Here is a 14,999-nt window from a genome sequence, read left to right as displayed (position 1 = left end):
GGCCTTTTTTTAATATTTTGAGCTTAAAGTTTGGCAACACATTGGGTTTAGCACATTTTAACTTACAAATTGGGTTTAGAAAATAATACCCAAAACAAATAATTAAATAAAAAATTAATTTAATTAATTCGGTTCGGTTCGGTTTGGTTCGGTTTCTAGATCACTAAAACCGAACCGAACCAAAAGAATTCGGTTCGGTTCGGTTTTTTCAATTCGGTTCGGTTTTTTCGTTCGGTTCGGCTTTTTCGGTTTCGGTTCGGTTTGGTTTTCGGTTTTTTTCGGTTTTCGGTTTTTTGAACCCACCCCTAATAGGGAGGGACTAGAGAGAGTGAGTCAGGCAAGTTTATTGGGGAAGAGAAAGAGTTCAGAGTGGTGTTTTTCATAAGTTAGATCTAACTTGGGAACGAAGAATCATTTATCTTTTATTTTTATAAAAGTTTGTGCAAAAAATGTTGGAATGCAAAGTTTCCAAAATTTATTTTCTATTGCCTATTTTATGCCAAATTATGCACCCAACCAAAGCACAGACGATAAAGATTATAAAAATAAAAAATAAAAAAAAACATAAATGATAAGGATTACTTTATACCTTTACCTTTACCTTTACCTTCTTTTTTATTTTTTCTTCTGAGAGAACTTTACAACTTAGTTGCACGTATTAAAAGTGGAAGTGGACTTGCACATAGGAAGCGAGTCTTAGTAGCTAAGTATACTCCTCCGAGAATTCTTCTGTTTCGATGACTTTTTAAGGTAGCTTTGGAAAATTGGGAGAATTCTTCTTCTTCTCCTGACATTCTTAGCAATCTCAGCGCTAAAACTTGTTTGTACCATACTTGATCAATCCCGAAACTATTGAGCACCGGTCAACGTTATACCGTCAAGGACCCAGATGAGTTTCTCTCCAACCAGGAGGCCAATCACAGCGCGACACGTGTCGACATCAGAAGCCAATCATAGCGCGACATGTGTCAACATCAAAAGCCAATCACAACACGACACGTGTCAATGTCAGAATGAAACTAGAAACTCTCTTCTATAAATAGAGATCATTCTCTCACAATATTTCCTAATGTCATTTGTACTAAATCATTCACTAGACTAAAGGACAGCTTGAACCTATGTACTTGTGTAAACCCTTCACAATTAATGAGAACTCCTTTACTCTGTGGACGTAGCCAATCTGGGTGAACCACGTGCATCTTGTGTTTGCTTCCCTATCCTTATCCATTTACATACTTATCCATACTAGTGACCGGAGCAATCTAGCGAAGGTCACAAACTTAACATTTTCTGTTGTACCAAAGTCCCCACTGATTTTGTGCATCAACATTTGGCGCCGTTTGTGGGAACGACATTTATTCCCACTCTCTTCAGCTTTGTCAAGCTGGTTTCCACCATACGTACACTCTCTTTTAACCAGACATCCCTCTCCAACATGGGGAGCGAAGGAAGCCACATCACACATAATGACACCCCTCTTGCACCTAGTACGAAGCAACGAAAGAAGGAAGGAAAAAGGGTTGCTCTTCAAGCTAAAGTAGATGAGCTAGAAGCTAAGAACAACAAGATAGCAATGAAGAATGAGGTCCTCCAAGAGCAGTATGAGAAGCTCTTTGAGACGCTCCATGAAACTAGGCGTACTCAAACACACGAGCTCGTTGCCCTTGTGGACACAACCGTCATCTGGGTGCCCTCGAACACAAAAGGTCACATTCCTTCGACATGAGTATCCCTGATGAAGAGCGAGCTAATCATCAAAACATTGATCAACATGAGACATCTCTCAACCCAGCTGCTTCGACCCGAAGCAGGAGAAGTGGAGGAAGACACCTCTTTGTAGAAGGGTTGTAAGGATCGAAAGTTGTTTATCGTGACTGCCGAGACTTCCTAAAGCAACGTCGAGAGAATCCCCTCCACATATGCTCGAAGATCAATGACCCAAGGGTTTTTGAAAGACTCGGTCCCCTCTCACGACCCAGGCCAGCTGCCAATCTAGGGAAGGAACAACAGCTCCAAGAGGAACATGAAGGTACATGGGACTCTGAGGTATTCCGACAGACTCGCCCTAGAAGTCAGTACGACGAGTCCAAGAAAAAATCACACGCCTTTGCTCAAACTTTCCTACTTCCAAGAGGCGATGGAGACTTACGAAAGAAAATACCAGTGGTACATGACTCCACTCAAGACCCCCTTGTCCTACAGCTCCTTGAGGAAGTAAACAAGTTGAAAGCCGAACGTCAGGCCGAGATACCTGACTGGAACCAACCCAGGCCTGGCCCTCTCACAATGAGGATCCTCGACACCCCCTTCAAGCGAAGACAAAACAAAAGCTTGGTTTACAACTCTATACTGGAAGGGAGGACCCAATTGAACACCTTAACCTCTTTGAGTCCACCATGGCATATCGGATGCATACTAATGAAGAGCGATGTCTTCTCTTCCCCTCCACCCTCTCTGGCGGAGCTCTAAACTGGTATTGCTTTCTTCCACCTGAGACAGTAGACTCATTTGAGGAACTGAGGAAACTATTTATCTCTCAACACATCTTCCACACCGATCGCTTGCATTCTGCAGATGACTTGTACACTATTCGCCAGAAGCCGGACGAGTCATTATGAGAGTATGCTGGTCGTTTCAGCCATGAGTATTCTCGCTGCGCTGAGGCAGATGACAATACTGCCCTCAAGGCCTTCACGGCAGGCCTACGTGATTGTTTCTTCAAGTACATGATCAATGCCAACACTTGGAAGACTTACCCTGAGGTGATGGCACAGGCTTACAACCATGCCTCCGCCGAGGCAAGGACATATCAAGGGAAACCCCCCACAACCACCCCTTATCAGCAAGTAGGGAGTGGAAGCCAGATCCAACCAAATGAGAAGACCTCGACCTTCCAAACGGCAGCGGTGCCTCCCCCTACCTTACTTAATAATTTGCCAAGTCAACAGACATATCAATCTCAGGGCAAAAGGAAAGATTTCCATCCTCACCAGTCTCATTTTAGTAAAAGGAGTAAGGGACATTACCGCGATAACTAAGGGTATCGCCATGATAATCCTTGACCCCAGGCAGTCAACACAGTGGGTTAAGCACGTGTCATGACAGCCCCTACCCCGATGTATGAGGCATACACACCTTTGAACGCCACATGCGTGGCCATTTACCCCAGCATAGCACACTTGATACCGAAGCCAAAGCCGAGGCACCCGGATTACAAGCCCACGAAGAAGACAAGCACGTTTTGCTGCTACCACGAGCATAACGGCCATGACGGCAAGAAATGTATCACCCTTCGTGATCATATTGAAGCTTTGGCACGTGAAGAAAAAATTAATCAATTCCTCATTCACCCTCCAAGGGGTAGCCGTAACCAACGCCAGGTAAATGTGATATATTCCATAAGTGGTGGCACACCCATATCTAAATCTTCCAACAGGGCCATGAAAAATAGTGAACAAGCTTTAAGGTCTGGCCACCAAGTGTTTCACGTGGAAGACATCAGGGGAGGTAAGTATCAAAAGCCTAACTGGGATCTAATATGTTTCTACCCTGAGGAAGAAAGAGGTATCATCTACCCTCGACCCCCTGATCGTGGTAGCTCACATAGCCAACTTTGAAGTACGATGAATCCTGGTAGACATGGGGGCTTTGGTCAATATCATGTTTGCTGAAGCATTCAAGGCACTTAATGTAGCTGAACACTTGCTCGACCGCTCGATTTCCCCTCTGATAAGCTTCTCCGGTGATATCGTGCAACCTTTGGGGAGCATACACTTACCTTTCACCATTGGTACAGGCCCTTACACAGCTACCATTACCACTAACTTCCTGGTGGTTGATTGCCCAACGATATACAATGTCATCTTCAGACGCATATGCATCAATGATCTCAAGGCATGGTATCCACTTATATGTTGTTGATGAAATTTCCATCCTCCTATGGCAATGGTTACATCAGAGGAGATCAACTTAGTGCACGATCATGTTACAACACTTCGGTCAAGCAACATCACCTGCATGTGCCCAAGGAAACCATTTCTATACATAACCAAGTTATAAAAACCAGTCCAGACGAAGCCAACTTGGATTTTCATGGTGGCAACAGTCAACTTGACGATCCTCGATATGACTTTTTCACCTAGCAAGCACAACCCGCTGAAGAGTTGGAGAAGGTCTCTATCTCAAAAGATTATCCGGATTGCATGGTGAAGATTGGTACCACCTTGTCACCACCCATTCGGTTGACATTAATCTCTTTTTTTTGCAAGAGAACACTGAGGTCTTCGCCTGGTCAAACAAGGACATGCCAGACATCTCTCCCGATATAATCTGTCATCGCTTAAGTATTGACCCCAAGACTAAGCCAGTGAGACAGAAACGAAGATCTTATGACGCTGAACTGTACGAGGCAATGAAGACAGAAGTTGAAAAACTCAAAGGCATAGGCTTCTTCTGCGAAGTCAATTATCCAACGTGGGTAGCAAATGTTGTCCTTGTTAAGAAGAATTCGACCAAGGAAAGTCTCCTGCTCCAAAAGGTATTGTGGAGAATGTGTGTCGATTACACCGACCTAAACAAAGGATGCCCGAATGATAGCTTTCCTCTTCTTCTCATAGACAGACTTATAGACTCTACGGCAGGGTGTGAACTCCTGAGCTTCATGGATGCTTACTCAGGATACAACCAAATCCTCATGAACCCTCTGGACCAAGAACACACAGCCTTCACTACTGACAGGGGACTATATTGCTATAAAGTCATGCCCTTCGGCCTAAAGAATGCTGAAGCGACTTATCAGAGACTGGTCAATTCAATGTTCGCCGAACAGATTGGGAAGAGCATGGAAGTTTACGTTGATGCTATGCTAGTCAAGAGCACACATGCTGACCAACACATCACCAACCTATCTGAAACTTTTACCATTCTGAAGAGGTATCGAATGAGGTTGAACCCTAACAAATGTGCCTTCGGCGTAGGCTCTGGCAAATTCTTAGGCTTCATAATAAGCCAACGAGGCATTGAGGCTAATCCCGAGAAGATCAAAGCAATCATTAACATGAAGGAACCGGTAACTTCAAAAGACATCCAGAGCCTTACTGGCAAGGTGGCAGCCTTAACTAGGTTCATCTCTAAGGCCACAGACAGATGTACTCCTTTCTTCAAAGCACTTAATGGAAGTAAGAAGTACATTACATGGACTGATGAATGTGTTAAGGCATTCAAGAACCTCAAATACTACATGAGTAAAGCCCTTTTGCTCTCCAAACCTGAGATTGGTGACACTCTCATTATCTATCTGTCGGTATCGGCTTCAGCAGTAAGTTCCATTCTCATTCGAAATGATGGTAATGTCGAACGGCCTGTCTACTACGCTAGCAAGGCCTTACAAGATGCAGAGACACGATACTCCAACATTGAGAAATTGGCTCTAGCATTGGTCATGTTTGCTCGAAAACTTCGCCCTTACTTCCAAGCACACTCTATCATCATGCTTACCAATCATCATCTTCGACAAATACTCCAAAGTCCTGACACTTCCGGGCGAATGATCAAATGGGCAATAGCATTGGGTGAGTTTGACATCTCTTACCAACCAAAGCCAGCTGAGAAGGGCCAAGTAGTGGCAGACTTCATCGCTGACTTCACATATCCTGTTGACATTGTTTCTACGCCTAAAGAAGTGGTTTCATTACCCTCGGAAGCTTAGAAAATAGAACCAACAGCCCCGTCATGGAGTCTATATGTTGATGGCTCGTCCAACCAACATGGTTGTAGAGCAAAACTAGTCCTTACTACCCCTGACAAAGTGCCGATGAAGTATGCTCTTCGTTTCAAATTCAAGGCGTCGAACAATGAGGCCGAATATGAAGCCCTCCTAGCAGGCTTACGTTTGGCCAAACACATTGGGGTTAAACGAATTGATATCTTCAGTGACTTCTAATTGGTGGTTAACCAGGTCACCAACAACTTTGACGCTAAGGATAGCTCAATGATAGCATATCTGGCACAAACACAATTGTTGCTCAAGCACTTCCACTACTAGATCACCCAAATTCCTCGAGCGGCAAACACAATTTTGGCTCGCCTCGCCTCAGCGGTGGAAGACAAGATTGGGACAAAAATTCAGGTCGAATTGTTGGTAGCACTAAGCACCATAGCTGCGGAAGTATGCAACATACAACAAGGAGATAGTTGGATTACCCCGATTTATAGATTCCTTGCTCATGGCACATTTCCAAATGAAAAAATCCATGCTAAGCAAATTCGATACAAGGCTACCCATTACTTGATCATTAATGACCAACTCTACAAGCGAGGTTTTAACTTACCATACCTAAGATGCCTTACGCCCGCAGAGGCGGAAACTGTCATTCTGGAAATACATGAAGGAGTCTGCAGAGATCATGCTGGATCTCGATCCCTAGTACACAAGGCTTTTCGCCAAGGATATTACTGGCCAACACTCCACCAAGATGCTATCAGAATATCCTGTTCATGTGATAAGTGTCAACACTACACAACTATTCCTCACTCCCCTCCCGAGCCGCTCACTCTTATGATCAGCCCTTCGCCCTTCGCCTAATAGGGACTTGATTTGATCGGCCCAATGCCTGTAGGGAAGGGCAAATTTCACTATGCAATCGTTGCAGTTGACTACTTCACAAAGTGGGTCGAAGTAGAACCATTGGCAACCAATACTGAGGCAAAAATAGAAGACTTCGTATGAAAGAACATCCTTTGCAGATTTGGCATTCCCAATGCAATAGTCACTGACAACGGGCGACAGTTCGACAACAATAAGTTTATGTTGTTTTGCTCTAAGTTCAACATCAACTTATGTTTTGCCTCCCCAGCTCATCTTCAGTCTAATGGACAAGTTGAAGCCATCAACAAAATAATCAAGCGAACTTTGAAAACCAACTTGGACAAGGCTAAAGGTTGTTGGCCAGAATTTGTACCCCAAGTTCTTTGGTCATACCGCACTTCATATCGAACATCAACAGGAGAAACCCTATTCTCACTTGCCTTTGGTATAGAGGCAATTATCCCAGTTGAGCTTGAGCAAGCAACGTTCCGAGTCCAGAACTATGTGCAAAGCAAAAATGACAAACAACTTACCCTCAACTTAGATCTAGTCGAGGAACACAGAAACCAGGCTTACTTGAGGAATGTTGCTTACAAACAGCGCATCTCCAACTACTATGACTCCAGGGTCAAACCTCATTCTTTCAAAGTGGGGGACTCGGTATTGAAGAAAAGATTACTCTGCGACAGAGTTCCGAGTGAAGGAACACTTAGTCCAAACTGGGATGGACCATTTGAAGTTGTTAGCATCAGTCGTCCTGGCTCCTACAAGCTTAGAAGCTCCGATGGAAAGACCCTTGGCCATCGATGGAACGCTGATCACTTGAAGTACTATTACAAATAAACTCACATTGTACAAGTGTTAAGCTTCAGCCGTTCGGCATCCTATGTAATGAAGACTATTTGGCATGAATTCAATAAAGAGGTGATTTAGACAACTCAGTCATAATCCTCTTACATTCCTAGCAATGAAACACTTGGGTTCAAAGCTTCAACATGAATGCTTCCAACATGAAACAAATTCTAAGTATATGTCAACAAGACTATACAAATAAACGAACAGCTTCACAGTATATTCGTTCAATCATACATTCCAACACATTCGTACATAAGCCAACTGTGCTTTGAAAGGGTTCAACATACTTTGTGTCATTCAACACTTGCTACAATGTGCCTAGACACCTTGCCCTTATTCTCGCCAACCAGGTGATGAAATGTGAAGAAGGAACTCATCTTCATGCCACCAACCAGGCGATGAAATATAGAACCCGTACTCTCCTTCATGCCACCAACTAGGTGATGAAATGTACAACCCGTACTCTCCTTCATGCCACCAACCAGGTGATGAAATATACAACCCGTACTCTAATATCATTTGGCAACTTGCCACTCATGCCACCAACCAAGTGAAGAAGGAACTCATCTTCATGCCACCAACCAGGTGATGAAATGTACAACCTGTACTTTCCTTCATGCCACCAACTAGGTGATGAAATGTACAACTCGTACTCTAATATCATTTGGCAACTTGCCATTCATGCCACCAACCAGGTGAAGAAGGAACTCATCCTTGTGCCACCAACCAGGTGATGAAAGGTGATGAAGGAACTCACCTTCGTACCACCAACCAAATGATGGAAGCAACTTACCATTCATTCCACCTACCAGAAGACGAGTGTTACAACTTGTACATGTGAACTCCTAGCATTCACAAATAATAAAAAACCCTGAAGCTTGACAACTCAACTAGGGGAGCACTTATGCCCAACAAGAGTTATAGTCACCAACAAAGTCTTATTGCAAGCCAACAATAACTTCAGTGTATGGCATACGAAAATCAAGCTATTCAGCCTTCTTGCATCTGCTTCAAACATTTCCCCTATGTAACAATGCAAACACTACAACTCATAGAAAGCTTCACACATTCTTGATCAAGACAGTGTGAAGCAAAACCAATTTATGGTGCCAACAAAAACTTCATCAAAGGAGTTCAACCACAATTCTCAAAAGCTTCACACACTCTTGATCAAGACAGTGTGAAGCAAAATCAATTTATGGTGCCAACAAGAGCTTCATCAATGAAGGGCAACCACAATTCTCAAAAGCTTCACACATTCTTGATCAAGACAGTGTGAAGCAAAATCAATTTATGCTGCCAACAAGAGCTTTATCAATGGAGGGCAACCACAATTCTCAAAAGCTTCACACACTCTTGATCAAGACAATGTGAAGCAAAACCAATTTATGGTGCCAACAAAAGCTTCATCAAAAGAGTTCAACCACAATTCTCAAAAGTTTCACACACTCTTGATCAAGACAGTGTGAAGCAAAAACAATTTATGGTGCCAACAAAAGCTTCATCAATGAAGGGCAACTACAATTCTCAAACTTTTGAAACAAATTCAAGACTGTTCGAAGCAAATTCAATTTATATGGTTCATCCAAACCTTCGACTGCTACAAGGTGTGGCTTGCATCACAATATCTTGCTTAACAGTGTGGAAGAAAAATTTGTATATGTTGTCTCTCCCACATTTTCAAAATTCTAGTTTCCCAAAAAAAAAAAAAAAAAAAAGGGAAATTCAACAAAAGCTTCAACTCCAAAGCTTTACCAATAAAAGCTTCATCAATGAAGGACAACTACAAATTCTCAAAAGCTTCACACTATCTTGATCAAGATAGTGTGAAGCAAAATGAATTCATGGTACCCAACAAAAGCTTCACCCATAAAACCTTTACCCATAAAAGCTTCACCAACAAAAGCTTCAACTCCAAAGCTTCACCTACCAAAGCTTCACACTATCTTGATCAAGATAGTGTGAAGCAAAATCAATTCATGGTGCCTAACAAAGCTTCAACTCCAAAGCTTCACCTACAAAAGCTTCAACACAAAAGCTTCACCCACAAAAGCTTCACCTACAAAAGCTTGACCCACAAAAACTTCACCTACAAAAGCTTGACCCACAAAACTTCACCCACAAAAGCTTCACCTACAAAACTTCAACACGAAAGCTTCACATTATCTTGATCAAGATAGTGTGAAGCAAAATCAATTCATAGTGCCCAACAAAGCTTGACCTACAAAAGTTTCACCCACAAAAGCTTAACCCATAAAAGCTTGACCCACAAAAGCTTCACCTACAAAAGCTTGACCAACAAAAGTTTGACCTACAAAAGCTTGACCCACAAAAGCTTCACCTACAAAACTTCAACATAAAAGCTTCACCTACAAAAGCTTCACACTATCTTGATCAAGATAGTGTGAAGCAAAATCAATTCATGGTACCCAACAAAGCTTCAACCTCAAAGTTTCACCTACAAAGCTTCAACACCAAAGGTTCAATATATATATATATATATATATATATATGTAATTTTTTTTTTCGGAAATTCGAAAATTCAAAAATTAGAAAATTCGAAAAAAAAATTTGAAAAAAAAATTTTCAGAAAATAAAAAAAACAAAATTGCCTAGGCCTCATCTTCTTTGGGCCTAACAACTTTCATAACAAATATATATGAAGAATGAGTTTTGGGTTACCACTTAGAAAGGAAATGTCTCATTCGTCAACTCCTTCGACCAGAGACTTGGGGGACTCCTACCATATGCTATTGCACCTTGATACTCAGAAGTCTCACGACCACTCAGTGACTTGGATTTTTCAAGTCTCCAACTGGGAAGTTTTCCTCACTCAGGAAATTAAGGGAACACTACCTCAACATACATGCTTCACTCTCAAAGCTTCAACAAAAGAAAAAATTCAAAGAACTTAGTGAAAAGGCCTTGGTGTATTTAACACAATACGTTGAAATGAAGCAAAGCTGTTTATTAATATCTCCGCTAAGTTGCAAATATGTACATATACATGAATCAAAATAAACAAACAAGAGGGAGCCTTCACAAAGGTTGCTCATGAGAAGTCTCAACAGTCGGCAGAGCCCCAGAAAGAGTAGGCACCAGAGGGTGATCATTTGGAGCCTCAGTACTGGGCAGAACCCCAAAAGGAGGAGGCACCGAAGGTTGATCATTTGGAGCTTCATTACATGGTACAGCCCTAAAAGACGAAAGCAATAAATGCCTTTGGAACAAACCCAAAAACCTCTGATGATCAAGCAAAATTTGACCATCAGATTCTTGCAACTGGTCAAGCTTCCTCTTCATGTTTATAGCATAGTCATGTGTGAGCCTGTACAACTGTTTATTCTTATGCTTGAGCCCTCTGATCTTCTGTTTGAGACTTATCACTTCAGCCGCCAATGATTCAACTTGGCGGGTTCGAGCAAATAGGCGTTGGGCCATATTAGACACAGAACCTGCACACTGAACATTGAGAGCTAGAGAATCCTTAACAACCAACTCATCAAACCGTTTGGAAAGTAGTCAGTTATCTTTGGGAGTGAGAAGGTTCTTGGCCACCACCGCAGCGGTCATATCATTCTTCATCACAGAGTCCCAACGGTAAGAGGACCAGTAGGAGATAAAAAGGATAGGCGCCATATGTTGTCTTGAGAAGGCATTGCTGCCTTTTCACCAAAGTTCAAGTCAAAACGACGGTCGGATGGGCCAGACATTCTCAGAATGATGAAGGAGAAATGAGGTGCAATAAATCTCTGAAGTAAGGGGAAAATTCCTACAAGCAATAACTCTCTGAATGTACTTCTTGCACACAATTGGTGCCCTTCTAAAAGAAAGGGCAACAAGGCCGTTGGTTCAAAAATCGAAGAGGCACCATTCTTCAGATTTCGAAGAGGCACCACTTTCCACACGTAACATCAGCTCATCGGGTATCACAGATAACTTTGCCAAAGATCTCTGACAAAGTTTAGACACATAAATTTTGAAGATCCAGCTACCCTACTATTACCCATAAGGGTAAAGGAACAACACCACTACTTTATAACTAGAAAGTCCCAATGTGTGTCAACCTCCGTGCTCCGCGGTAAGGCAGACTGGCAAGAATGCCTAACCTTTACTCACATTCAAGAAAACACTCCTAACAAGATTGCTTGCTCAAAAATCGAAGAGGCACCACTCTCCGAATCTCGAAAGCCAGATTCCCAATAGGATTACTTTCTCAAAAATCGAAAAGACACTACTCTCCGAATCTCAAGAGTTAGACTCCCAATAGGATTGCTTTCTCAAAAATCGAAGAGGCACCGTTTTTTGAATCTCGAGAGCTAGATCCCCGATAGGATTGCTTGTTCGAAAATCGAAAAGGCACCGCTATTCGAACTTCGAGAGCCAGATTTCCTTGGATAAAGCTTGTCTACAATCTTCACACGCAACATCAGCTTTCCAGATGCCACATACAACTTTTTCAAAGCACTCTGACAAAGTTAAAACATGTGAAGCTTGCAGCTCCCACTACATTGCTATGACCAAGAAGGGTAAAGTAATAGCATTATTACTTGCTCAAAAATCGAAGAGGCACCACCCTCCAAATCTTTAGAGCCAGACTCCCAACAGGATTACTTTCTTAAAAATCAAAGAGGCACTGCTCTCCGAATCTCAAGAGCCAGACTTCCAACAGGATTGTTTTCTCAAAAATCGATGAGGCACCGTTCTCCAAATCTCGAGAATCAGATCCCGGATAGGATTGCTTGTTCGAAAATCGAAGAGGCATTGCTCTTTGAACTTCGAGAGCCAGATTTCCTTGGATAAAGCTTGTCTGCAATCTTCACACGCAACATCAGCTTTCTAGATACCACATACCATTTTTTCAAAGTGCTATGACAAAGTGAAAACACGTGAAGCTTGCAGCTCCCACTACATTGCTACGACCAAGAAAGGTAAAGGAATATCATTACTACTTGTTGTTAGGGAGACTCTTATATATGTCGACATCCATCCTTCACGGACAGGTAGACCTGCAAAAATACTCAACCCTTCCTCATATCTGAGAGGGCACTCCCAACGAAGCCTCTCGAAATACTCAGCTTTCTTCCCCCCAATAATACCTATGCAAACCAGCCACACCAGAGCAAGAGTATCTCATATCATCAAGGTTAAAAGCAAGAGTATCCCATATCATATTTTTTCCCTGTCTTTTCCTTTGCCATTGTTCTTACCTGCAAGACAAAGAGAAAGAGAGCAATCAGTCATCACTTGGAATCAAGCTTCCAGTTAGGAACTGACTGCCTAGAACCCCTTGCGTGATTACTTACCTGGCATTGCTCTCGAGTACTCATCTTCAACATCTTATGCTTCCAGAAAAGATACCACATTTGCCTGAGGAATAGATAGGGCAAGTGAGAAGGATACAAGGAAGCATGTGGAGATAAACGCAACAGAACACGTGCCGATTCATCCACTACTTCATCAACAGCAAAAGTATCCTATATCATCAAGGTCGAACGCACTCTTGATTTGATGGACTTGTTTTGACCCTCAAATTCTTGAGTCGGCCTTATACTTTGGAGGAAACTAGAAAACCCTTTAGCCCAGTTCAAGAATAAGCATGTGGAAAGTTACTTCTTCAAAAGCAAAAGTATCTCATATCATCTCTTCTCCATTTGCTTCTCCTTATTCTTGTTGCTGTTTACGACACAAGGAGAAGGAGAACAATCAACCGGAAGCCGAAGTCGAACCTCCAATCTAGGTTGCTTACTTAGAAGTCTGATTGCTTACCTTGTTTGTTATCTCTTTCGGCAAATCTCCTAGCTCGACGACTTGGGGGACTCCTACTATAGGGTTTTGTATCGCACTTGACCAAGCCCGAACCTACAAGTACGCTTCAAGTGAAATTGATACATTACCTTATGCATCTTCATCGGTTAAAGATACCACCCCTGAAAGGAGGAAAAGTATTTCCAGAGAAGATGCCGCATCTACGTATGATACCACATTTCGGTACTTAGAAGTTTCGTGATTACTCAATGGCTTGGATCTTGCAAGTCCCCAACAGAGGAGCTTCCCTCACTCGGGAACTTAGGGGAGCACTGTTTGTACCATACTTGACCAATCCCGAAACTACTGAGCACCGGTCAACGTTATACCGTCAAGGACCCAGAAGAGTTTCCCTCAAACTAGGAGGCCAATCACAGCACGACATGTGTCGACATCAGAAGCCAATCATAACGTGACACATGTCAACACCAGAAGCCAATTACAACACCACATGTGTCAATGTTAGAATGAAACTAGAAACTCTCCTCTATAAATAGAGATCATTCTCTCACAATATTTCCTAATGTCATTTGTACTAAATCATTCACTAGACTAAAGGAGAGCTTGAACATATGTACTTGTGTAAACCCTTCATAATTAATGAGAACTCCTTTACTTCGTGGACGTAGCCAATCTGGGTGAACCACGTGCATCTTGTGTTTGCTTCCCTATCCCTATCCATTTACATACTTATCCATACTAGTGACCAGAGCAATCTAGCGAAGGTCACAAACTTAACATTTTCTGTTGTACCAAAGTCCCCCTGATTTTGTGCATTAACAAAACTTAAAGAAGAACAACCGATATTTTGGTTAATTGTTTGTTAATGGTTCGTCCATGCCAAAGCGCGAAACCGAGAAAACAAAAAGAACAAATTTCTACGGTTAAACTTATCAATTGCAACTCCTTTAATTACACAACTCAAATCAAATAAAGCTACTGGCTGTCTCACTTTCTAAAATTCGATGAAATTGCAGCATCAACTGAGTTAAAAAATAAATAATACTTGCAAGGGGCATGTATGGTTAAGAGTTTTTACTCATGCACCTAATATCTTAAGTGACACGCTCCGATCTCAATATTCTCCAAATACCAGAATAGGCACGTGCTAACCAACATCCGAGGGTGACGAAAGCCATTTATTAAATGCAAATGTTGAAAACAAGGAATAAATAGGACTTATAAATATAAAAATAATGAATATGCCTTTAAGGAACGTGTTCAGAACAGACATCTAATCTAGAACGTTAAATGAAAAAATATAAACTTGAATGAACAAGGAATGGGTCCTACATCAAAAGGACTCGAAGATGCCGATGCGGAAATGTCTTGATGCCGAGATCGTACACCTCGATTCTAAGTCCTGAAGGGGGCGCAAAACAAATATGAGTGGACCAAGTTGATATATATATATATATATATATATATATATATATATATAATGAAATAGTTATCAACATACTACCCCCCCAGGTTTTATGAAAACTCATATATCATGATTGTTTATACCATATTTAGGGCCTCCGTATTTAGATCTCGTACAAATACTCGGGGAACTCAAATGTAATTATGTAATAAAGGAAGGGGCAAATATGTAATAAGTGAGGAGCCCTTATTCTATAAAATGACTCATCACCCTCACAATTGGGGAAGGCCAATTCTTAGGCTCTCTCACCCCCTCTCAAAGCTCTCACTCTCAGAGCTCTCACTCCCTCATATAAATACATAATCAATGTGGACGTAGCCCAAA

Source organism: Malus domestica, chromosome 01 (genome assembly GCF_042453785.1).
Source record: "Malus domestica chromosome 01, GDT2T_hap1".
Taxonomy (NCBI): Eukaryota; Viridiplantae; Streptophyta; class Magnoliopsida; order Rosales; family Rosaceae; genus Malus; species Malus domestica.
The sequence above is the reverse complement of the archived record's forward strand: the minus strand, read 5'-3'. Positions refer to the sequence as shown.